Genomic DNA, 24158 nt, shown 5'->3' with positions numbered 1-24158 from the left:
TGTAGAGTGCTGGACTTCTAAGGGAAGAGGTTCAATTGTCCATCTGTTTAGTTATTTACTCATTATTCAATGAATGTTAATTGAGACCAGTCAGGGCAGGTGAGAAGCAGTGCGGTTGTGAGGAGGGCTGTTAGTAGGGGAGATGCAGGTGCTGGTGTGCTTCCCTGTATGAATATGGCAGCTAGTGCAGTGTCATGAAGAGGGAATCAGGGACACTCTGGGGATGTTAAAAACTCTGTTGATGTGGAATCAGAATCCCTGGGCCAGTCCTGCCTTCCTCTTGCTAGCTGTGTGGCCATGATCGAGGGTCCTCTTTGATCCTCCATGATACATGGGCAAGGTGACCCACAGTGGCGGATGCTTAACCATCCAACATGGAGTCATCATCATTACTTAGACACCCTTCATTTGGAATCACGATTCCAAATGTGATTGTGTATCTGTGCTGGTCAACGCAGCGGCCACAAGCCACATGTGGCTCCTAAGCAACTGAAATGTGGCTACTGTGACTAGGAACTGGATTGAAAGTTTTATCTAATTTCAGTTAATTTTAATTTAAATGCCCACAACTGCATGTGGCTACCAGGTTGGACAGCACATATGTGGAACACAGACTCCTGATCTGGGAGCCTTGAAAGATGAGCCGTCACTCTGATGAGGTGGAGGGCCTGAACTGAGCCCTGCGGTGGCACTCGGCAGGTCTTCAGAGGGGCTGGTGACCCCTCCAAGGTGCACAGCCCCTGGGCTACGAGCAGTGGCTAGTCAGGTTGGGGTCCCTGGCCTCTGCCACGAGTGGCCACTAGCGGAAACCTCAATGTCTCCACCTCCAGTGGGCTCTCAGGCCTCACATGCCCATGCCAGGGTAGGGGGCCTGTCGAGGAGGATGCCAGATTGTGGCATCCACTTCCCACCAGATTGTGTATGGTGGGAAGTGGAGGGCACTTCCCACCATAGAAGCCCCTCTCTGTGAGCCCTCAGAGGGCTGTCTAATCCATAAGCCCTTTCCCTCCCAAAGAGGCAGCCCAGCGCATCACTGCAAAGCGCCAGCTGAGAAGACGTTCTATACGTTATCCAAAGCCTATTCTCTGGCACATCCATATTTTGGACCTAGCTCTGCCCCCGAAGTCATATAAGCATAGCCACGATGGGAAGGATGGTCATAAGTCAACATGCCCATTCATATACCTTGAGCACATATCCTGTCCCAGAAACTGCTGAATTATTGCGTGAGCCCCAGCTCCTTCCACACCAAAGCCCTTCCGACTGCGTGGACCTCACCACTTGTGTTCAAGCTCTTCCTTCTTCTCATGGTTCCTGGAAAGATTCTTTATGTGCTGAGGTGTTCAGCTACCCTTAACCTTGTGTTGCCTTCCACAGCATCTACTTGGCAACTTTCCAATGTCCCTCTTCAGTTGGGCACAGTGACCTCCTTTGTCTGGTTTTTGGCAACCATACCTATCTGTTGGACCTGGGCACTGCACTCACAGCCAGCTGACCTCCCTGCCTCTCTGTGTGGGAACGTGCTGCAAAGCCACATCTCTCTAATTCTGTGTATATACATACATACATATATATATATATATATATATATATATATATATATATATATATATCTTTTAGAGACAAGATCTCACTCTGTCACTCAGGCTGGAGTACAGTGAAGCAATCATAGCTCACTGCAGCCTTGAACTTCTGAGCTCAAGTGACCCTTGACCTCAGCCTCCTGAAGAGCTGGGACTACAGGCATGTGGCACCATGCCTGGCTAATTTTAAAATATTTTTTTTGGTAGAGACGAGGGTCTCACTGTGTTGTCCAGCCTGGTCTCAAACTCCTGTCCCCCAGTGATCCTCCCACCTCTGCCTCTCAAAGTGCTGGGATCATTCTGAATATGAGGTGGTGACTTTTTAAAAAAAAACTTTTTTTTTAACCTAAGTAGAACTTTGCATTATCATTGGTGTTGTCTTTTAGATTTAGCCCATGTATTCTCTAGTATAAAACATGAAGCTTCATGTCATCTATAACTTGGAGTGGTATCCCCTTTACATCTTCACCAGAAGACCACTTGGATCAGTGAAGACCAAGAGCAGAGACCTGTGACATCCACTAGCGATTGTCTTCACTGTTGCCACTATCCCAGTGCTCTCGGGCACTGCACTGAACACAAATAGCTCCCCTTGCTGCACAAGTTTCACTGATGGGGGTAAAGGGGGTTATGAAACGTATCATATGATCAAATATGTGATAGTGATCCCACAGACAAATGGAGCGTGTGGGGATGATTTAGACACTCAGCCAGCCTTGTCTTGATGGATACCCATCCTTCTCTGCTGTTCTCTCTTTCCTCCATCCTCAAGCACAGGGAGCTTTTGGCAAGGTTAGCTAACTTCAGGGCAGCTGTGAATTAGATACTGGCTGTAAGTTACCTCCAACATCCAGAGCATTTAAACGCTCGGCTGTCAATGATTGTCATTTTCATTGTTTACACATAGTCACATCCTCAGTTTGTGGGGTGGATGCATTTGATTCAGTTCAGATATGCCTTTCAAGCTGGCCCTGCTGAGCTGGGCCTGAAAGGCACATGGCTCATCTCATCTGCATGTGACAGTCTCTTTGAAGTCCCCAGAAGTGCCTGCTCAGAGTCATGCTCGGGAGGGAAGAGGTAAGGCACAGAATGAGTACAGACTGCCACCCAGCCGCAGGAAAGGTGACTGCACACCAGAGGTTCCTGGTAAGGAGGTGACTCACCCGCGACTGTCTCACCTGTCCAAAGTGTGTGTTACCTGCTCTGTGTTCACCCACTGGGTTCATCAGAGGGGCACTTGAACAAAACAGGAATGTCACTGGAGAGGGGAACAAATGCTGTCCCCAAGTCCTTCCCTGCCCTTTAGAGCAACGCAGCCCCTGTCCGCACATCCTCACCCCCATCTGCCCTCTGCTTGCCAGAATTATCAGAATCTCTCAATTCTAATTTCAGCCATTCTCTGTGAAAATGAAAAGTTAGTGGCAGGCAATGGACACCCTATTGAAATAGAAATTGTTCTTCATATGTCAGAAAAGTCCCAGAGTAATCTGGGAGTAATCTGAGCAAACTGATTCAAAGGATTATTACAATTTCTTAGTCTTCTACTGCTGCAAAAGTGGCACTCTTTGATTCTCATGTTTGAGGTTCTAATTGCTACCTCTTGCAGGACTTACGAGAGATCAGCCATGCTGCTTACACTGTGTGTAGTGAATCAATGTTATTCTGAAGGGCCTCCTGGAAGCAGTAGGGATTGGAGAATGCATGTCTCTTAACATGATCATTCCCATCCTATGGGGGTTGGGCACTCTTAACTCATGTTGCAGATGAGTAAACTGAGGCTTTTGAGAGTTTGAGGGTGCACAGCTTGAGGCAGAGGTGGAATTCCCAGCTTCATCCAAGAAATCACGAATCTCCAATGGCTTGCACACATCCAGGTTTGCTGGATCCTATTTTCCAAGATCACATGCAGATTAGGAGCCTTCAAACAAATTATTTCCAAGGGAGGGCATCTTTCTTTGTAACCCCTACCCTGGCAATTCTCCATGGCCTCAGGGAGTCCAGCCGGAAGCTCTGCGATGAGTCCTGGGGAACTCTTTTGCCAAGGCAGGTGCTGTAGGTACTCATCTGGAAAAAGGCGCTCATGACAGGTGGTGCCAACCTTCCACGGATGCTTTTCAGCATCTCTTGGGATGAGGATACAGAATTTCTCTTTCACCCTGTAAATGTGGTAAATGAGGGAATAGAATTTCCAGCTTTAATTTTTCTGAATAGGATTCAAAAATGAAATTGTATAAAAAGGTATCCAGTGAAAAACACACACCCATCCCCATCTCCCATCCAGTTCCCTCCGTAACCCTTTTCTTAGTTTCTTATATGTCCTTTCAGAGTTTCTTTATGCAAATACAGTATAAGCAAAAAAGAATGGGCCTTTTTCTTTTCTTCCTTATTTTCCACAAAATCTATCAAAATGGGTTTTTTTTTGTTTTGTTTTGTTTGAGACAGGGTCTCACTCTGTTGCCCAGGCTGGAGTGCAGTGGCACGATCACGGTTCACTGCAGCCTCGACCTCCCCAGGCTCAGGTGATCCTCCCATCTCAGCCTTCTGAGTTGCTGGGACTACAAGCATGCATCACCAGGCCTGGCTAATTTTTCTATTTTTTGTAGGGACAGGGTTTTGCTGTGTTGCCCAGGCTGGTCTCAATCTCCTGGACACAAGCAATCTGCCTGCCTCAGCCTCATAATGTTTTTTTTAATGTTAAACCTCTTTTTGTGTTGAGAGGCCTGGCTTGTGTGTTTGAGCGCAGCTGCCTATCTTTGCAGCTGTAAATGTCAGGGCTCCAGGAGGGCTGGCTGGGTCTCCCCTCCTCCCCTGTTGGGTGGGTGGGGCCCTGAGCTTATCCAGGCATCCCCAGGGGAAGTGTGGATGGATGGGTGGATGGGCAGGCCCTGGCCTTTAGGGAATGCACTGTGTGTGGTCTTCCAGCCCCAGCAAAGTCTCAGGGGGCCCGAGCGGGAAGTCGCCATCCTCAGGGGGTCCGAGTGGGGAGTCGCCATCCTCACGGTCAGCCATGGTTTCGAATTGAGCTCCCAGGGGCAGAGACTCCATTCCCCCGGGGAACAATCTGGTAGCCAGAAATGAGAGCAGTGAGTGACTTGGACGCTGTGTGATTCAGGAGGGTCCCAGTCCCTCAGAGTCGCCTGGACACCAGATTGTATTTACAAAACAGATGGATGAGGAAATGGAGATTGGGTCTTCAGAAGAATTAACCTCAGATTTTATTTATTTATTTTAAAAATTTTAATTTTTCCCAAGGACCCTTTCCAAGTCAAGAATTGTTTTAAAAACAAGCCTGGTGAAGGCAAATGCTGTCTGTGGCAGAAGGCACCGTGAGGAGCTGAGGCTGACTTATGTTTCTCCTCTGGGCTAGGTGCGCCTCTAAGGAGTTCACACACTTTAACCCCCTTAGGAACCCTGCATGATCATCCTCATTTCTTAAAGAGGAAGCAGAGCCAGCTAACAAGTCGGGGAGCCACAGTTCCAGCCCAGGTGTCACTGGGCCCTGCCTGCCCCAGCCGGCTCCTCAGGAGCACACAGCACCCCACGTGCGTGCAGGGGACAGCTGTCCTCACAGGAACAGCCCCGGGACCTACAGGACTTCCTGGGGTTTACCCTCAGAGCACCCATGAGGTTAGAATCAGAAAGCCCGGGAGTCAGGAGACACAGGGCAGCTGGAGGTCTTTACTGAGGCACAGCAGCCCCGTCTAGAGGCCTCCCTGAGAGGCACTTCCTGAGGAGTCTGGTGGATTTTGAGCTGCTTTTTAAACAACCTGCTCCTTAGCATAGACACTGACACTGAAGGGAAAGAAAGCAAATGGTCCGTTCTTAGTGGGAAGGCAACTTGCTTTCAGGGGAACGAGTTTGGGGGAAGAGGACTGGTACAAGACACGACTAAGAAAGTGAGTAGGAGTCCAGACGTGTGTGATTCATCCTTTAGGGCCTCCGTGTGTGATGGGTTGACTTGTGTCTCCCAAAATTCACATGTGGACGTCCTCGCCCCTGGCAGCTCAGACGTGACCTTATTTGGAAACAGTGCCATTGCCGATGTAATTAGTTCAAATGAGGTCATGCTGGAGTCGGGTGGGCCCCTCATCCCATACCACTGGTGTCCGCATAAGAAGGGGAAATTTCAAGACAGACACACACTCAGGGAGTACACCATGTGAAGACTGGACTTAAACAGCTACACCACCAGAAGCCGAGAGAGAGGCTGGAACATAGCCTTCCCTTTGGAGGTAGCCTGGCCCGGTGGGCACTGTGATCTCAGACTTCCAGCCTTCAGAACTGTGAGACAATATTTTATTGTTTAAGCCACTTATTTTTTGGTACTTTCTTACGGCAGCCCTAGCAGATGCTAATCCAGCATGCGTCCTGACAGAGGTTGAAGGGGGCTCCTCAAGTCCCAGGACCAGCTTGGTGTGGTTCAGCTACTCGAGAGACATCTGCTGCTAATGGATGAGCAGTCAACCTGGACGCAGGAAATCATTTTTTTATTTGGGTGAATACAGTATTCTCCTTTTGTTTTCACTTTTCCTAAAAGTTAAATCAAGGTTCAAAAGAAAATCGAGGTTCCAAAGAAAAATTTGGCCTTTACATGTGCTAAAAAGAAAAAAACAAAAAGACTCATTTCATCTTTATATGGGATGGGATCCATGCTCTGGTGGGCTACAGAGTGTGTCTCTGTGTGGGTCCCTGTACTCCGTGCGAGGTTGGCGGCCGAGCCACGGTTCCCATGTGAGTAGGACAGCACAGTCTCACCTCACACAGAGAACCTCACCCGAACATGGAACTTTCACCCACGTTGCCATTTTCCCGCTCCCTTTCCCTCCTTTGAGGTTCACACTCATCTCTCCAAATTAAAATTTACAAAGAGAGGAGATGGAGGCTCCCAAGTGGCCACAAAGTCACATTTTATGTGAGACCTTTTTGCCTCATTTGCTAGTTATTGAACAAAGGTGACTCTGAACCTAGCAGAAGCACGGGTTCAACACACAGTTCAGAAAAACAGGAACCATCAATTCATAAGAACTTAAAGAAAAAAATAGTTTAAAGAACTGAGAAGTTGCCACATTATAGTGAAAGAATGTTGGGTTTTGGAAATGACAAAAACGAGCAATCTTCACCTCGAAAATCCGGTGGAGTCAGTTACACAAGACATAACCGCACACAAACATGGCATTTCTGATAATATAATGGCATTTACAGTCAAGAAGCTTCTTTCAGAGTATTTCATGGAAAGTTATTTTAGTAGCAAGGGTAGCCTTAAGCAGTGAGTATTCGTCAAGAGAGTGAAACCTTGACTTCAAAGTCAAGAGGCGGAGGAGTGAGGACTCAGATCTGGAGGCGACCTGCAGGGCGGGTGCCCACGCACAGGTGTCCCAGCTGTGGACATCCCACGTGCACAGGAGTGGGCCAAAGAGAGGCCCATGGATCCCTGCCCACCTCAGAAATGTGAGCAGGCAGCTGGGAGGCATTTGGACTCTAGCCGGGACAACCTAGTGGCCGGACAGGGGATGCAGGCACCACAGGTCACAATAGTTTGCTACAAGCGTCAGCTTTTAAAATTTTAAATAATCCTCTTATTGTAAAATTGAGGACATTATTTGAAGCAACGCAAAAACCATGTAAAAAAAATGTCTGTAGGATGTGAATAGCATGTTTCTTTAAGGTAATATCTGAAGAAAATATAAAAGCCCCAGGTGAAAGACACCCTGGGAGCAGAGGTGCCCCTGAGGGTCGGCTGCCCCAGGACAGAGGAGGGCTCTGCTGGTGCCCAGGTGGCACTGCCTGTCTTGATGCCAGGTGCAGGGGTTTAGAAGAAAAGACAAGGAAGAAAATAAAACTCACCACCGACATTCCTACCACTAGAGTTACCCACTGTTCCCAGTCAGGCATATTTCCTCCCAGTCCTGTCCTCTCTGTGTATTTGGTAATTGCGTAAATCATCTCTCCCATAATTAATCTCCTTTAAAATTTGGAATAATATAGTTGTTAGAATAATATAATAATCATGCAGAATAATTTAGAATAATGTTGTTTAGAACAACTTTTGTAGTCATGTTACCTTGCAGTCATTCATAACTCAGAAGAACTCTGCATTTAGAAGGTCTATTTAAAATGTGCCCTCTTTGCTGAAGAGTTAGTTTTATGGTAAAAATCCAATAAAATTGTAGCTAAGCACTGAAAAAAAGTAAAGGATTAAGCTCAGCCTCCAGAAATACTGGTTTTATATATATTTGCTCTGGGGAAGATTGGTTTAAGAAGACCTATAGCCTGTTAATTGCTCTTTTATAAATTGCCTCCTTATATTGTTTGCCCTCTTTCCCCTCCCTCCCTCCTTTATTCCCTCTGTCTCTTCCTTTTCCCCTCCCTCCCTTCGTTCCTTCTTCCTTCTCCTTTTCTTCCTTTTTTTTTCATTGTTGTTCTGGGGGAACTTTTCTAATATCCTGGATTTTAAGACTTTGATATATATGCTGCAAATACTTTCTCTCAACCTGTCTTAACTTTCTTTACTGTGTCGTTTATATTATGGAACTATTTAACTTTTAAGTAGTTGTTATTTTCCTTTTAACACCCAGGTTTTGTCTTGCTTAGAAAGTCTGTTCCTACCCCTAGATTCGAAAAATATCCTCACATTTTTTTCTTCTGATACTTAGTAATTTTATCTTCGGTTTAAAATGTCAAGTCAAGTAGAACTTATTTTTGTTTATAATTTGAAGTAAGGGAGTTTCATTTTACCCTAAATGTGTAGCACATTTTCCCAGACTATTTATTAAGTCATTCACTTTTTTCCTGCTGAAATTATGATATTTAAGCTGATAAGTTTTATGTGTTGGGGAGGTGACAAATGGGCAGTTTCCAGTTGGAATGTGGGATTGGGTAGAGCTTTGACACAACGTCTGTGTCTTTCCGACTCCCATGTGACTTCAGGGCAAAGAGGCAGAGGAATGGAGCTCAGAGCTTTTAGAGAATATGGGCCAGAAACAGGAAGGAGTCAGGGCCTGATAACGGGAACCAGCGGACAGTGAATGCAGTGGAGGGCCATTGGAGCCGGAGCAGCCGAGAGATTTCAGGAGGTGAGCTTCAGAGAGCCTCGGCATAAATGGATCCAGGGTGTGGTCAGCTCAGGGAAAGACAGACAACCAGGGCTCAGCACAGGCCAGGCCATGGCCCCCGGAGAATCACATTTTAGTATCTGCATATTGAGAAAGTTTGACCTTGAGCGTGAAATGTAGACAAGCAACCCAAATAAAAAATAGACCTGATTGGGGCCAAAAATAAAACAGATTGATGAAAATAATCTCAAGAGTAGGAATGGACACAACCTACAAGAAGGAGACTGAACCCACCAAGGGTGGAGCTTGAGTCAAATCAAACGATTAGAGGCTGCCAAGTCAGCCCAAACCCCAAGAGTGTGGGAATTTGGGAGGGCACCGAGGGCTGGGCTGAGAGCCTCTTTTCAAGGAAGTCTCTCCAGGATGCTGTACTTCTGTCTTGCCACCTTGCAGGCCTTACAGTGAGACCATGAAGTCCCTGGCACTCTCCCTGCCGGACCCGTGGCCAATGTTGATATCTGCTCGGCCGGCCTCACAGGTGTGCGCGCTGTGCAGTCGCTTAGGGCCTCCCCTGTGCAGAAGGGCCTGGCTTGGTTTAATGCCCTGCTGTTACCATCTTAAACTTCTTAATGGTTTTTGAACAAAGGCCGCACATGTTCATTTTGCACCGCTTTGTAATTACATAATTAACAACTCTGTGCTTTTCTCTTCCTTTTTATTAAAAACAAGAATGTCAGAAATTGCCCCTTTAAAACTGTAAAACAAGAAGGCATTAAACTCTTAATATTTCAGGTCAAATTTGACACTGTCTCTGGACATGCAGGTCTGGGTATTGGTGGGCCTTAGCCCCTTTCCTGCTGAGCCCAGAAGATGCTTCTAGTCACCCAGCATAGGTCTCTAGGGGGCCCCTGCCACAAGGCAGGGCCAACGCCAAATGACATGCAGTTGCCTTTGATGAATGGGACTCTCCACCACTGCTTTATGTAAACAGCAGGTCCTGATATATGAAATGTGGCTTAAAAGCAACTTAAAGAAATGAAGGGTCAAGGATAGAATATGTGATGAGATTCTGATACCATGGAGCCTCCAGCCCCATGGCTTGCTGTGCTTGGGCTGTGTTCTCTGTCCTGGAAGGGTCCACAGAGAGGGCAGGCTGCCAGCAGGAGGCCTGCCTGCTCCACCAGACTGATGACACTTATTCCACTTGGTTCCCAGAACTAAGAGGTCAGGGGCCATGAAGGGCTAGTTGCAGGAGAACTCTCTGTCTTAATTTAAAGCATGCTCTGTGGAGTGGGGCTGTTGGGTAGCCTTTCCAATTTATCCACCCATCCCTGGGATCTCTTGGGATTGAGAAACTGAGTTTCTCCAGGGTTCTTCTCTCACCACTCATATCCTGCAACCTTAGGGTCCTCCCTGTACTGGGTATCAGCCTGGTCTCAGCATTCAGGGACTCAGAGAGAATAATCAGAGGTGCATTTCTATCACTATGAGGACCTTAGGCTCAGGCCAGTAATGCAAAGAAGCACCCTACTTGGGGGAAACACTGTCTAGTTGTAAAGAAAGCACCAGGGGGCCATGATGCCCATCCCACCCATGTTCCCACCCAAACTCTCCTAAACCCACAGCTCCCAAACAAGTTCTGGATTGCACAGATCAGGCTCCAGCCAAGGTGAGCTCACTGAGGTCAGAGCTTACAGAATCTGGGAGCTCAACCAACATGATGGCTTCAGAGATGAAATACCCAGCACATCCAGCTGCAGTTGCCCCATAAGGAGCAGAAAGTTTTCTATCACTTCCTCTGTACTGTTTTTATGTTCAGGTGACCTGTGGGTCAGTTGTTCGTAATGTGGTGATGCCTGTAAAGGGAGCACTGGAGGTCAGGGGGTGCCAGTGAGTGGAGGAGACCATTATAAATACTGTGTCCCCAAAGGGTGTACAGTCAAATAAATATAGCATGGGAAAAGCCAGGTTGACCCAAGAGAAACATCTTTTTCTAAAAATCTGCAAAACTTCTCAGAGCCTTTGGTCGTGCATTTTAAATATCCAAATATGTGTTTTGAAAATATGTGAAACAGCATAACATTTGTGGTATATGTTAAATGTAGATGATGGTGGAACTTTCTGTTTTTTTCTTAGAGAATTTCATGGGACCAGGCTTCCAAAAAACACAAATGTTTTGAGGACAAAACATATGAATATTGTAGAAGATTAGAAGCAGTAAATTACTATAGGCAGAAGATAAGTGACATTGGATTGAAATTTTTAAAATGGAAAAATAATTACAAATGGAGGAGTGGCATGGTCAGAGGCGGAGTGCAGGTGCCTGTGGCACATCTGGGCTCACTGGCTCAGGCAAGCTGCGGTGGAGCAGGAGGCTGGGGACGTGTGTAGAGTCCCAACTGTCAGATCACAGTGTTGGGTTGGGTCTTTCACCTGCAGGGGCGTGTGTGTGTGTGTGTGTCTGTGTGTCTGTGCACATGTGTGTGTGTGCTGCTTAGAGTTTTTGAGCAAAGTATGGAATGATCAATGTGCAGCTTTAGAATAATGACTTGGTGGGAAGAATTGAAGTGAAGAAACACTGGAGATTTGTAGCCCTCCTAGAAGTCACTTTCAGCATGGATCTTGGTGTGGCCTGGAAGGAAAGGACCTGGCTTGTGGGAGGCAGCAGCAGAATGGACACATGAGAGCCACAATCAAGACAGACGTGGCAGGGTGAATAACTGGCTGAAATGTGAAACTCTAGGCTGCCCATATCACAGTGACATTTTGAGAATTCAGAACAGATGGCAACACCTGGGCCCCTGCCTGTGCAGATGGGCCAGAAAAACGTGACACGTGTGAGGGTGGGCATGGGGTGGCAGCAGTTTCTCTCGCCCAAGCATTAAGAGTGTTACAGAGTAGAATTGTTATTACGGAATTGGTGAAGCACCTCTGGGGGACTCCCCCTCCTTCCCCCAAGTATATGTTGGCTAAGTAGCCACCAATAACAAATGGAAACACCTGCATGCTCCTGCAGCCACTGCAGTGTGGCCAGCTCCTCTGCTGGGCTGTACACGTGGAGATCGTGTAAGTGACCAGGGCCAATGTCTCTGGCAGCCATGGAGAAAAAGGTGGCCCAGCCAGGCCCTTTCACTGCCCGTGATGGACAGCTTGCCATCGCTGGTCAATAGCTGCACTCCCAGATAGTATTAGGTAATATATAATTAATAATATTCCACTTGATCTGGTTCTTTTAAAACAAGGAAACTTCTTGCTATTTGGTACCCACAAATTCCACTACTCCCTGAATTGTATGTCCTGAAATCTCACAAATTTGCATGCTGACATTGTTAATAAAGGAACAGGAGATAATTTAAACAGCCCTGTGGTTTGGAAGTCACAGGTTCTGCTGCTTCATGTTCATGCACGAGACTAAGAGCCTTTGAAGAAGATCACTTCCTAGACCAAGGCTTTATGTTTGGATTAAATGCAGCTCCTCCAGATCATCTCCCGAGGAGATTCAGCCAGCCTCTGTTCTCTCTACTATCCCCGTCTTCTTGCCTCGTCCCATGCACACATTTATATGTGTTCACATTTATGCATGGACATGCTCTAGTGTGCCCTCTAGTGCAGACATTTTATGCATGAAACTTTAACCCCTCTTGCATCAAGGCATATAAGCAGAAGAGATGAGTGGAAAGAAAGATTTTAGGGCTTGGAAGGGCAAACGTGATAGTCACTGTACATTATAAAGAACACCAAATGACAGTGTGCTTTGGAATATACTACTAGGAATGTTTCTGCATTGCAATTAGAAAGTAATGACATTGAAAGGAAGTGAAAAAAATCACAGGTATATAATTCAGCACCGAATTGATGAGGACACAGAGGTGAACTAGAAAGGCATCCCAGTGGAAACCACTTACAGCCCCATAAAAGCAAGATCTAAGCAATGGGGGTATAAAAAAGGAAGGGAAATTGATGAAGATGACTTGGGGTGATGTGACCTGGAGTTTAGGGAGGGACAGGGACTTGCCTTGGACTCACTATGGGTGCTCATGAAGGAGGCAGCATTTGGACAAGGCCCTGAGAGGCAGGTGGATTTGGATGTGCAGTGGTGGTCCAGGTGTGTGGAGGGGGGGTCAGCATGTGCAAAGGCATGGGAGTCAGCAAACCAAGGCTGAGAGCACAAGAGGTTCGCTGTGTGTCTTCCAGCTGGCCAGTGAGCACATGGAGGTAAAGGTGCACAACTCGGTAAGCGACTGGAGTTTGTGTGGATCAGGCCTGCTGTGACATAAATATGCAAATGATGTGGTCCCTCGTGGTAGCACCCTCAGGATGACGCACTCTTCTACCAAAACATGGCTGAAAATTTTTGGTGTGGGGGGGTGTACCCTGGGAGCCCATTTAGAAGCTACAGTGAAAAGAGCCCTCATTGCTTCAGTTTTGAGCCATCTGGGCCCTCCCACCTGGCTCATTTCACCTGACAGTTTCTAAAACTTCTCACAAGGAATTTGTCGGTTTATTACACATCCATAGAATGCCCTGAAGAGCTATTCCAAAAGAAGAGCTTGAAAGTCGAACGCTAAGCAGAAAAACAGTGACTTCCAAACCACAGGGTTTGTTCGAATTATCAACTTAGTCCTTTATTAACAACTTCAAGGTGCAAATTTGTGAGATTCCAGACAGGCAGTTCAATGAGCAGCTGGATTTTGCTGGTTCCCAACAGCAAGGAAAATTCCCTTGTTTTAAAGAGCCAGATCCATTTGGAATAGTCTTTCTTCCCCACATATTACAGCATGAACGTGACTCTAAAGTACCTGCCGAGGGTCTTTCTTTTTGTGACGGTGGGCGCTGTTCCCCACTGTCGTGGACTTCTCACAGCGCTCAGTGCGCATTCGGTTGCTTCTCTCCATAACGCCTCTCAGCTAACTGTGCTGTTTCTGTGCTCCTGGGTTGTTAATGTTCAAGTCTTGGCTCTATACCATTTTCCTTATCATTTAGGATTCCACTGGGAAGACATCACTAAGTTTTGTGAAATCAAACTTCATGAGTTGGCTGAGATCATAGGGTTGGGTGTCCTCTGAGCACTTGCAGGCTGGGGGAAGACAGAAAACCTGGACACCTTGCAATTATTTGCAACAAAGTGGAAAAACTAAAGTAGTTTTGATATGTGCATTAGTTTGCTTGGACTGCTATAACGAAATACTACTTGGTGGCTTAAACAACAGAAATTTCTTTTCTTACAGTCCTGGAGGCTGGAAGTGCAAGAGGAAGGTGTCAGCAAGATCGTTTTTTTCTGAGAGCTCTCTCCTTGGCTTGCAGATGGCAGCCTTCTCCTGGCACAGTCTTTTCTCTGTACGTGCTCATGTCTGTGTCCTGATTTCCTTTTCCTAGTAGGGCCAGTCAAATTGGATTAGGGCCTAAAGTAATTACCTCATTTTATTTTACTTCTTTAAAGGCCATATGTCCAAATACAGTCACATTCTGGGGTGCTAGAGGTTAAGATTTCAACATATGAATTTGCAGGGGACACAGCTCCACCCATAACAATTTGTTTTTCGTAATACATTTAAAATACCCATTTCTGGGCTGGACGCAGTGGCTCATGCCTATAATCCCAGCACTGTGGGAGGATCACTTGAGCCCAGGAGTTTGAGACCAGCCTGGGCAACATAGCCAGACTCTATCTATAAAAAAAAACACACACACACACAAACTTGACCAGATGCAGCGGTGCACACCTGTAGTCCTAGCTACTTGGGGGACTGAGGTGGGAGGGTCGCTTGAGCCCAGAAGTTTGAGGTTACAGTGAGCTATGATCATGCCACTGCCCTCCAGCCTGGGCAACAGAGCAAGACTGTGTTACTTAAAAAATAAAATAAAAAGACCCACTTCCATTTATTTCACCCATGGATAAATTGTGCAGCAAGTGATTAGGTGAAATGTGAAATGTCTGGCCAATTATTGTCATCATGCTCAATTATTGAGACACAGTATGCTCCCCTTTGCATTCTTCATTGCTGATTCTGTGCTTTACATCTGGCAGCTACAAAAATTTAGTATTTTGCTAGCAGGTGCATCAAATCTATTTTTGGTTTCAAACAATACACTTTTTGTTTTCAACGATTCTGACCAGTAGTCAACAATTGCAAGTATGTGGAATGTGATTCTCCTGCTTTGGGAACAAGGGAGCTCCCAGTTTTCTGGGCAGGATCCGACATTCCCATCATAAGGGCGGCCTCACCTGTCTGTATCTCTGACACCTCAGTCAGAGCCCTTGGAGTCGGCTAGGCCAGTTTTGGCCCTCCTCACTGAGACCTAGTCATTCTGTAGACATACTTCATTCTCCCAGGCTTGGGCTTCTGGTTCAACCTGTGGCTCTGTCATTATCACCAGAAGATATCCATCTGGTCCACCTTCTGTGGTTTTTTTCCCATGCACCTTTCAGACTAAATTGTATACACTCATCCTCCAAAGGGTTGACTGTCTTTGGTGGTATTTTGGCCTGAGTTCTGCCTTGGATTTATGTTTTTTGTTACATATATATATATCTATCTATCTATATATATATATACTTTTTTTTTTTTTGAGATGGAGTCTCACTCTGTTGCCCAGGCTGGAGTGCAGTGGTGTGATCTAGATTCACTGCTACCTCTGCCTCCTGGGTTCAAGCGATTCTCCTGTCTCAGCCTCCAGAGTAGCTGGGATTACAGGCATGCACCGTCATGCCTGGCTAATTTTTGTATTTTCAGTAGAGACGGGGTTTCACCATGTTGGCCAGGTTGGTCTCGAACTCCTGACCTCAGGTGATCCACTCGCCTAGGCCTCCCAAAGTGCTGGGATTACAGGTGTGAGCCTACCGTGCCCAGCCTTATTTCAAAATTTTTGATCGTAATTCCACCCACATGTTCTATTCATGTGAAATTTACTAAGGTGAGACCAAGTGGAGATAAAAACTATCTAAACGAACAACTTAGGTCTCTCAGACTTTTTTTTTGGTTTTATGGTGGTAAATACAACCCACTTGGCCTTTCCCCTGAGACTACTGGTTCTTTTGTCACTGGAGTCCCAGAGATCAGGGTTTGAACTAGCCCACCACTTACTGGTCATGTAACTTTGGGCAATTCAGTTTGCATCCCTAAGCCTCAATGTCTTCATCTGTAGGATGGAGGTAACCATAATACCTGTCTCAGAGGCTGCTGCTAGTGTTAACTGTGGGACACAACACAGAGGGAGGCACAGACGAGGTGTGCAGAAAACATCAGCTTCGTGGTTTTTCACTCTTCTGCACTTGCTGTAGCATTCTGCAAAGCTATTATTGCTTTCCTAGACTCACGCCCAAAGTTACAGAGGACCCAGCAACCATCTCCTGCAGCCCCTGGAAACCTCTTGACTCTTCTGTGATGTCCCCAGTGATCCAGCAGCCCCGGCCTTCTTTTGATGGCTTGAACATTTGGTCTTCACTGAACAGTTTGTATATTGGAAACTTGCCAGCCTCCATCCACATTCCAACCTCCATCTGCATCCCTCGGTACAAAATGGTTCAATCTGTCTACCTCCTTTCACATTCCACCAAGATATTCCAAGGCCCAGGGTTCCTTTGACCACCTCATACCTAACAAGTTCCCTCACTGTCTCTCCTCTCCCCTGAAGATTCTAAGCTGCCTCTGTCCTGCTAAAACTGTAGAACTGAGAATGAAGTAAGGTGCTTCAGGTGAGGCTTGATCAGCCCAGAGCAGAAAGGGGCCACCTCCTCCCACCCTATAAGACCCTATTAGTGCACCTTGGAGCCCTTTGCTTGGCTGGTGGCTACAATACACTTCTGTTAATGACGGAATTCCATAACATTTTTCCCCATTAATTTCTGCTACAAAACACAAAAGTCTTAGCCAGGTGTGGTGGTGCGCACCTGTTGTCCCAGCTACTCAGGAGTCTGAGGTGAGAGGATCGCTGAGCCTGGGAGGCAGAGGTTACAGTGAGCCAAGATGGCGCCGTTGTACTCCAACCTGGGTGACAGAGGGAGACCCTGTCTCAAAAAAACAAAACAAAACAAAACAAAAAAACAAAAAAACCAAATACGCACACACACACACACACACACACACACACACACACACACACACACACACACACACACATAAAAGTCTCATATTTTACACTTATGAAGTTAGGTGGGTTTTTGTTTGTTTGTTTGTTTCTTTGTTTTTTTTTTTTTTTTTTTTTGTACCCAAAAGTACATAACTTACTACTACCTACCTTTTTGGTTTTTTTTTTTTTTTGAGATGGAGTCTTGCTCTGTCACCCAGGCTGGAGTGCAATGGCGCTATCTCAGCTTACTGCAACCTCTGCCTCCCAGGTTCAAGCAATTCTCCTGCCTCAGCCTCTCGAGTAGCTGGGATTACAGGCACCTGTCACCACACCTGGCTAGTTTTGTATTTTTAGTAGAGACAGGATTTCACCATGTTGGCCAGGCTGGTTTTGAACTCCTGACCTCAGATGATCCACCCGCCTCAGCCTCCCAAAGTGCTGGGATTACAGATGTGAGCCACTGCGCCCGGCGCCTTTCCTAAGGTTTTCTAAAGCATGTTTGTGGCAATCTATCTTAGAATCTTGTCAAAGGTAAATACAAGGTTCAGGGTTTACGGAGCCACCTTCTAGCCCTTTAAGCCACCAGAATTGCTGGTGTCTTATGGACTCCTGAGAAGTTTGTGGCGGTGATTCTTAGAGCTCAGCTCCTGACTGCTGGACTGCCGGCCACTGGGCAGAAACAGAACTCAGTTGTCATCACCTGGATGCCGTTTCATACTCCCCACCCTCTCCTGGGCTTCAATTGCCCCACACAATGTCAGTCTCTTTGTGATGGTTAGTTTTATGTGCCAACTTTGCTAGGGCATGGTACCCAGATATTTGGTCAAACATTATCCTGGATGTTTCTGTGAAGGCACTTTTTAGCAGATCAACATTTAAATCCGTAGATTTTGGCAAAGCAGAGTCATAATGTGGGTGGGCCTCATCCAATCAGTTGAAGGCCTTAATAGAAAATGATGGGCTGGGCGCGGTGGCTCACGCCTGTAATCCCAGTGCTTTGGGAGGCCGAGGCAGGCGGATCATGAGGTCAGGAGATTGAGACCTTCCTGACTAACATGGTGAAACCCTGTCTCTACTAAAAACACAAAAAATTAGCCAGGCGTGGTGGCAGGCGCCTGTAGTCCCAGCTACTCGGGAGGCTGAGGCAGGAGAATGGCGTGAACCCGGGAGGCGGAGCTTGCAGTGAGCTGAGATGGCACCACTGCACTCCAGCCTGGGCGACAGAACGAGACTCCATCTCAAAAAAAAAAAAAAAAAAAAAAGAAAAGAAAAGAAAATGACGAACCTCCCCAAGGAAGATTGGATTCTGTCAGCTGACCCGAACTGCAACAGGGACTCCTGGGGTCTCTGCCTGCCAGCCTGCCCTGTGGATTTTGGACTTGCCAGCCCTTACCATTGTGGGAACCTAATCCTTAAACAACTCAGTCTCCACTACCCTCCTCGCCCTTCTCTCTCTCTCTCTCTCACACATACACCCACACCCACCCCCCCCCCCCCCCCCACACACACACATCCAATTGATTCTGTTTCTTTGGAGAACTCTGACTAACAGTCTCCTTCTCAGTATTAATGTTTTTTTTCTTGGACAGAAAATATAGATAAAATAGAAGTCTAGAAGTTCTGTTTTCTCTCACGACCAAATTCTTCTATTTCTCTTTTAACCCATTCAGATTTGTGAGTCCCGGAGCGTGCTTTGCCAGGGCTCTGTTGAGTTCCACAGTGCATTGAGCACCACTATGTGGGAGGCACTGGCTCCCAACAGGCAGCAGGCACCTTTTCCCTAATGAACTGTCTTTCCAGGTTTCACTCAAGCCCTTTCTATCAGACTTCTACCATGCAGTTCTGCCAATTTCTTTAAGCATCTATCCCTTCTTCCTGACTGTCCTGACCAAGAAACTCCCTAATCTCTAATATCTAAAGTCATGAAGCCAATTGCATCATTAGATGTGCAGTATATATAAATAACATTTACTTACAAGAATATTTTTATAGAAATGTATGTAAACATACTTACATACATTTCTGTAAATACATTTAAATTCCTAAAGACTTGTTTGAGCAATTTAAAAAAATGCTCCAGTTTAACTTCCTACTACAATTAGGAATTTGGGGCAGGGTGCAAAATTGCCTAGTGTACTCACAGTGACTGCAATTAGAACATGCTGCGGAGTCAGAGGAACTGCCTGACAGTGCCGGGCAGTTGACCCTGGGCTGGGTTCAGAGCTCTCCAGTGGCCACTGAGAAGTAGCAGAGTGTTTCCTGCACAATCCTGATTTCTTGGGGGAGGAGGTACTATTGCACACTGCTGGGTGGAGCCTCTGAAACTCTCCTGGGCCAGGTCTCCTCCCGTGCTTCCTCTCCCTGAGGCAGCCTCACCTCTTGACGCCTGTCCCCAGCACACCCTTCTGTAGCTTTCCTCTGACTCACCCCTCTGTGTGTCTTTCTCTCCAACTCGGGGTCGTGTCACCTAGGCCTCTCTCCTTTTTCCTAGGTGGCTGGCAGTTGCTCTTCCCTTGGTTTTCTCTAATTTGATCTCTTTCCCACCCTTCCAGTCTGCCACAGTCACCCTTGACATCCGCAGAATCCACCCTCCTTGGAAAGGATGAGGAAGAGGGTTTATATAACTCAATTTCATTTGTAGTGTTTCAAATGGTATTTTTTTTCTGGGAATAATTGGCGCTGTATTCTGAACTATCTTTCCTGTTGCAAAGAATGACATCCCTTCTAGGTGATGGGGCTTGATCTTTCTCTGTTGCAATAGCAGCGATGTCCAAAACAATCAATCAGAAGCATTTTCTACCGTACCTGAGCCATTCAGTGGTTTCAACCTCTGCTCCAGATTACCCTGGGTTATCCAGATGGGTTAATGCGAGTCCTTAGAATGGTGTTTCCCACCTTGAGAGTGGATTGTTGGCTAGGTGTGTGGGGGAGCTGTTTGTCTACACCTCAGAAACGCTCACAACAGCAGGTTCCAGGGAAAGTCCCTGGGTGTCCAGTAAAAGCTGGGTCGCCCTCCCTAGGGGGCTCTGAGACTAGCAGAACTGATGGCCCCGTAATTTGAGCACAGGTATGCATATTTCATAGGGGTTGGTGGGCAGACTCATTCATGTTCCCATCCCAGGGGTGCAGGGGACCCTTCTCCCTTCCCCACGTCAGCCTAGGGCTACAGAAGCTCCTCAGGAGGCAAGGAAGGGAATGGAGAGGACAAGAGTGCCTACAGAGTGGGAAGGAGACAAGCATTCTCAGGTGTTTATCCAGGGTAAGGGCAAGGGCTTTTCTGCAGTCCAGGACATTAGAAGAGTCCTGAACCAAGAACTCCACCCCTGCCCCGATATCAGCTGTTTTTATTGACTGAGCTGTTGGAGAACAGTTTTGGTGTGCGGAAGCAGTGAGATCCCTAACCCTACACCCCTGAACCCAGCAGATGTATCCACACTGACCAGAAAGGACTGGGTAACCACAAGCCTGCCTGTGCATGGCAGGGAAAGGAAAGCCATTCTTGAGTAAATGGTGTTCAAAGGTTGGGCAATATGTGTATATGGTGTTCTCTTGTAGACATAATTGTGCACAAGGGTCAGAAGAAATTGCTTTCATTGGGCAAGTTACTTAACCTCTCTAAAGCTTTGTTTTTTTATGATCTATAAATGAAGACAGATCCTATCTCATGGCTCTGCACGTCACGCAGCGATAGCAGACAGGTAATTAGGATGCAGGTAATTAGCAGACAGCCCAGGTGTACTTTAGCTGTTCAAGTTTCCTCAACTTGGCCTCCTAGCCATGACCTTTCACAGAGATGCAAATCATCAATGAGTTGGCACAGAATCCCCTGCAAGGAATATGTTCTTGTTCTTGACTTACATTTGAGTTGGTTGGTCTTACAGTTAAGGCGGAGGTCATCACTCTTAATAAAGGCCATTTTAAGTGGAGTGACAAGTCACTAAGGGACTTGTTGGCATTGTTTACTTCTTATCCGGGGCTTTCCGAGAAGGGACAGTGTGTCTGAGTTTTTATCTTATGAAGGTTTCCCACCTGCAGTTTAGTTTACTATTATTTTAAGGGGTGTTTATAAATGAACTAGCTTGTCTTTGCACTCAGGGTAATTCACAGATTTGTCAGTGACTTCATTGCAGCTGTGAGCTTTACACGAACCTTGCAATCCGCCTTGAAAAATGAAACTGAGTATAAGTGGGGACCAAGGAAGAATGTTTTTGAGGGAAATAGAAATTACCATCCTAAAAATGGTTCCTTCTGTGTGTCTGCTGATAGAAACCCTTGGCCTCTTTAGAAACAACTACAAAATTATTCACTACGATTATCTGAATCTCATAAATAAAATAATGATTACAGCTGCATGGAATTATTCAGGTCTAAATTCATATAAACATATCCCTAACAAATTTATTTATCATGACAGGAAAGGAAAGCATAGCTTTGTGCACCCCATCTCACACCCTCCACCCCCTACAAATTTTACTAACACTGTTTCTGGGTTTGGAATTTTTTTGCCTGAGTTGATACCTCAAATCACTTGAGTTAAACTGCAAATGAATCACACATAATGCAGATAAAATGACTGCATGCCCTAATTTCTAGAACGTGACCTGAATGTGAACTAGACATTCGTTTTCCTAAACCCCATGAGACCCAGGTATTCTTGACATGTGTAGATTGAAGGGGCCCGAGGCTGTCTGTCCACTCTCCGTGGGCCTGGTTCTCCTTGGACCAAATCGAATGCATGGGAACACACCCCCCAGTTGTCTTTTTCCTTCGGTTTATATAATTCCTGGCATGTGCCTTTCAACACTCCATTTATGTTAGAAGTTTGGTATTAGCCTCAGGGCTTTACTCTTGACACTGCTACTAATTCTCTACTTTATATTCGTGATTGCCCTTCTGAAAGGAGAATCTTGTTTCAAAATTGCACCTGGGCATTTTAAAGTAAATAGGATGCAAATCCTTAGTTGGCCTCTTGTGTACATTAACTTCAGAGTGAAGAATGAATATGTAAGACAGTGATGGGGGATGGGGAATTGAGCAAGGAAAATAATTTGCATAATGGTGTTTGCTGCCTGGTGAAACTGAAACCCAGCCTGTGTGGGTGGGGCCTTGTTTCCAAACGTCAGCGCTGCTGCCCACGAAGGCCTGCACCAACGCACGGTGCCCTCCGGGCCTCCCACAGAGGCCGGCGTCTGGCCAGGGGCAGGGGCTGGGGACAGCAAGTGTGAAACCAGCTGAAGCACCTGCAGCTCAGGCGGGCTGCAGGCTCCCTGCTCTCTCCCTGTGAAGAAGCACACATTGTTCTTTCTTCCCGCACATTTGAATCTCTCAGTGGGGTCTCATTTTCTGTGACATGGCAAACCTCAAAAAATGGGAGTAAATCATTTCTAAAGAGCATAGCTAGGCATGGTGGCTCACGCCTGTAATCCCAGCACTTTGGAAGGTCGAAGTGGGATGATTGCTTGAGCCCAGAAGTTTGAGACCGGCCTGGGCAACATAGTGAGACCTCATCTCCACACACACACACACGCACGTACACACACACACGCGCGCGTGTGCCTGCACACACACACAAATTAGCCAGGTGTGGTGGCATGGTAATTCCAGCTACTCTGGGGGCTGAGGTTGGGAGGATGGTTTGAGCCAGGGAGGTCGAGGTTGCAGTGAGCTGTGATGACACTGCTGCCCTCCAGCCTGGGTGACACAGTGAGATCTTATCTCAAAAACAATAAAAAATAAAAAATAAAGAGCTCCTGATTTCCATCCCCCACCGAGAATCATTTTCTGAGTCAGCTGGAGTGTTTCAGAGCCCAGCACCCAAGGAGCAGTGCGGGGATGGTGCCCAGTTACAGGGGACAGCTCAGCTCTGAATGTTACAAAGGGCACTTCATGGACCACCACCTTTTCTCTGCTTGCTCTGTACCCCTAAAGTACTACAAGGCATTTTTGGTTAATAATAATTTGAATACTATGTGATCTTGTAGATTCTACTGCGTTTGGCTAGCTAATGTCTCTAAGTAGCAAGACGATTTATTTTTTCTGGACAATACCAGGACTATATGCTGATACAGGACTGGCTTGCTCTAAGGATCAGATTTTCCAGTGTAAAATATATACTCCTTATAGGGTTGTAAGAGCAGAAGCCCTTCATAGCCATGTTTCTTTTTGCTCTCTCTTCAGCCAGCAGTTGGCCTGGATAGACACAGGGAATGTGTCTACCAGTTGGCTGGTAGACACAGGGAATGTTCTCCTTGAGGAGTGGTTCCCACCCTGGCAGCCTCAGATCCCACCATGTTGGCAGGGATGCTGAAATCCACCTGCCTGTCAGCCTTTGTAAATAACAAAAATCACAAGTGGCTCTAGCATTTATGTATTCTATGATATTGGGACTCTTGTGATATAAATAATACAAATGCTTTTACATGCGTAATTCAATTTATACTATGTTTTATCTTTAATTACCGGATAATAAAAACATAACTACTCTCAGGGAGTGTGGGGGATGGTGACTCAGGCTAAGGTGAGCCTCACAGCCTGGAGCCTGGCTTTAGTGCTGGCTGGGAGAGCCGCAAGGAGATGGCATATGCTGCCGATGAAGGTGTTCTCCAGGAATTTTCAGTTAGAAGTTTTGATCATCGTTCATTTGGCCTCAGGATGAACATCATGGTACTGCTTTTCATTCTCTATAATTAATATACTTTTCACAGTCAACTTTGCATTTGAAAGTATTTATTTTATGGGAAACAGTGAAAAGTAGATAATTAGCACATGTGCAAATCTGTTTGGCATTTGTGGGGTGTTTGCCCTGAAAACCTATGGATGAAGCCCAAAGACAGGAGCTGGGGGGTTTCATTTAGTTAACTTAAAAGTTTTAATTGGTCTGTGTTACTCTTCTTGTTACATATTTTTTAAGGCCCTAAGGTGAGCAAGTTACATTTTAAAATGAGGAGGAAAAGCCAGTTTTAAAAGTAGAATTGAGTCATTGCATGTGTTTTTTTTCCCACAAACATTAGCTGTGTGATTATTATGTCCCAGGCACCTAAGGAATAGTGCCCTTGTCCTGGGGAAGTTCACAGTTTGGAAGGAGTGATAGTTGGGAAAGGTAATGTGAATATTAACACTCATGTTTCCTGGGGGCCAAAAAGTTCCAGCTTCTGGGCCAGGTTAATTATCTGAATTATCTTATTTCATCCTTACATTGGGAACCAGATGCCCCCAATGCCTTTCAGTGATTTTTTTGTGGCTTTGAGGAAAAATGAGGCCCAGAGAGGTTATGTAACTTGTCCAAAGTCACACAGCAGGTAGATTTAAAGTCAAACAGTTAGATCCCAACGTGCACACTCTTAATTACCATGCCACTAAACCAGACTCTGAACAAAGCACTCTGGGAGCACAGAGAAGACCTCTGAGGGTCTGTCTGTGTGAGTCTAGGGCATGTTCAAAGTTAAGAGCTGAT

At 46.2% G+C, this 24158-nt stretch overlaps 2 long non-coding RNA genes across 7 annotated transcripts in view; both read left to right on the top strand.

Annotated features, from left to right (window-relative positions):
• The window catches only part of LOC129531685 (uncharacterized), a 169454-nt gene that overhangs the window by 9528 nt on the left and 135768 nt on the right, over positions 1-24158 (top strand). The gene's annotated exons all lie outside the window — the stretch shown is intronic.
• LOC101152339 (uncharacterized) overlaps positions 15190-24158 on the top strand; it is a 42079-nt gene continuing 33110 nt past the window's right edge. Inside the window, exon 1 of the long non-coding RNA XR_008677017.2 lies at positions 15190-16148. This is a non-coding gene — a long non-coding RNA (uncharacterized lncRNA). The remainder of the gene's footprint in view (positions 16149-24158) is intronic.

This window comes from Gorilla gorilla, chromosome 12, assembly GCF_029281585.2.
Source record: "Gorilla gorilla gorilla isolate KB3781 chromosome 12, NHGRI_mGorGor1-v2.1_pri, whole genome shotgun sequence".
NCBI lineage: Eukaryota > Metazoa > Chordata > Mammalia > Primates > Hominidae > Gorilla > Gorilla gorilla.
Note: the sequence above shows the minus strand (reverse complement) of the source record. Positions and strands in the feature narration are given on the sequence as shown.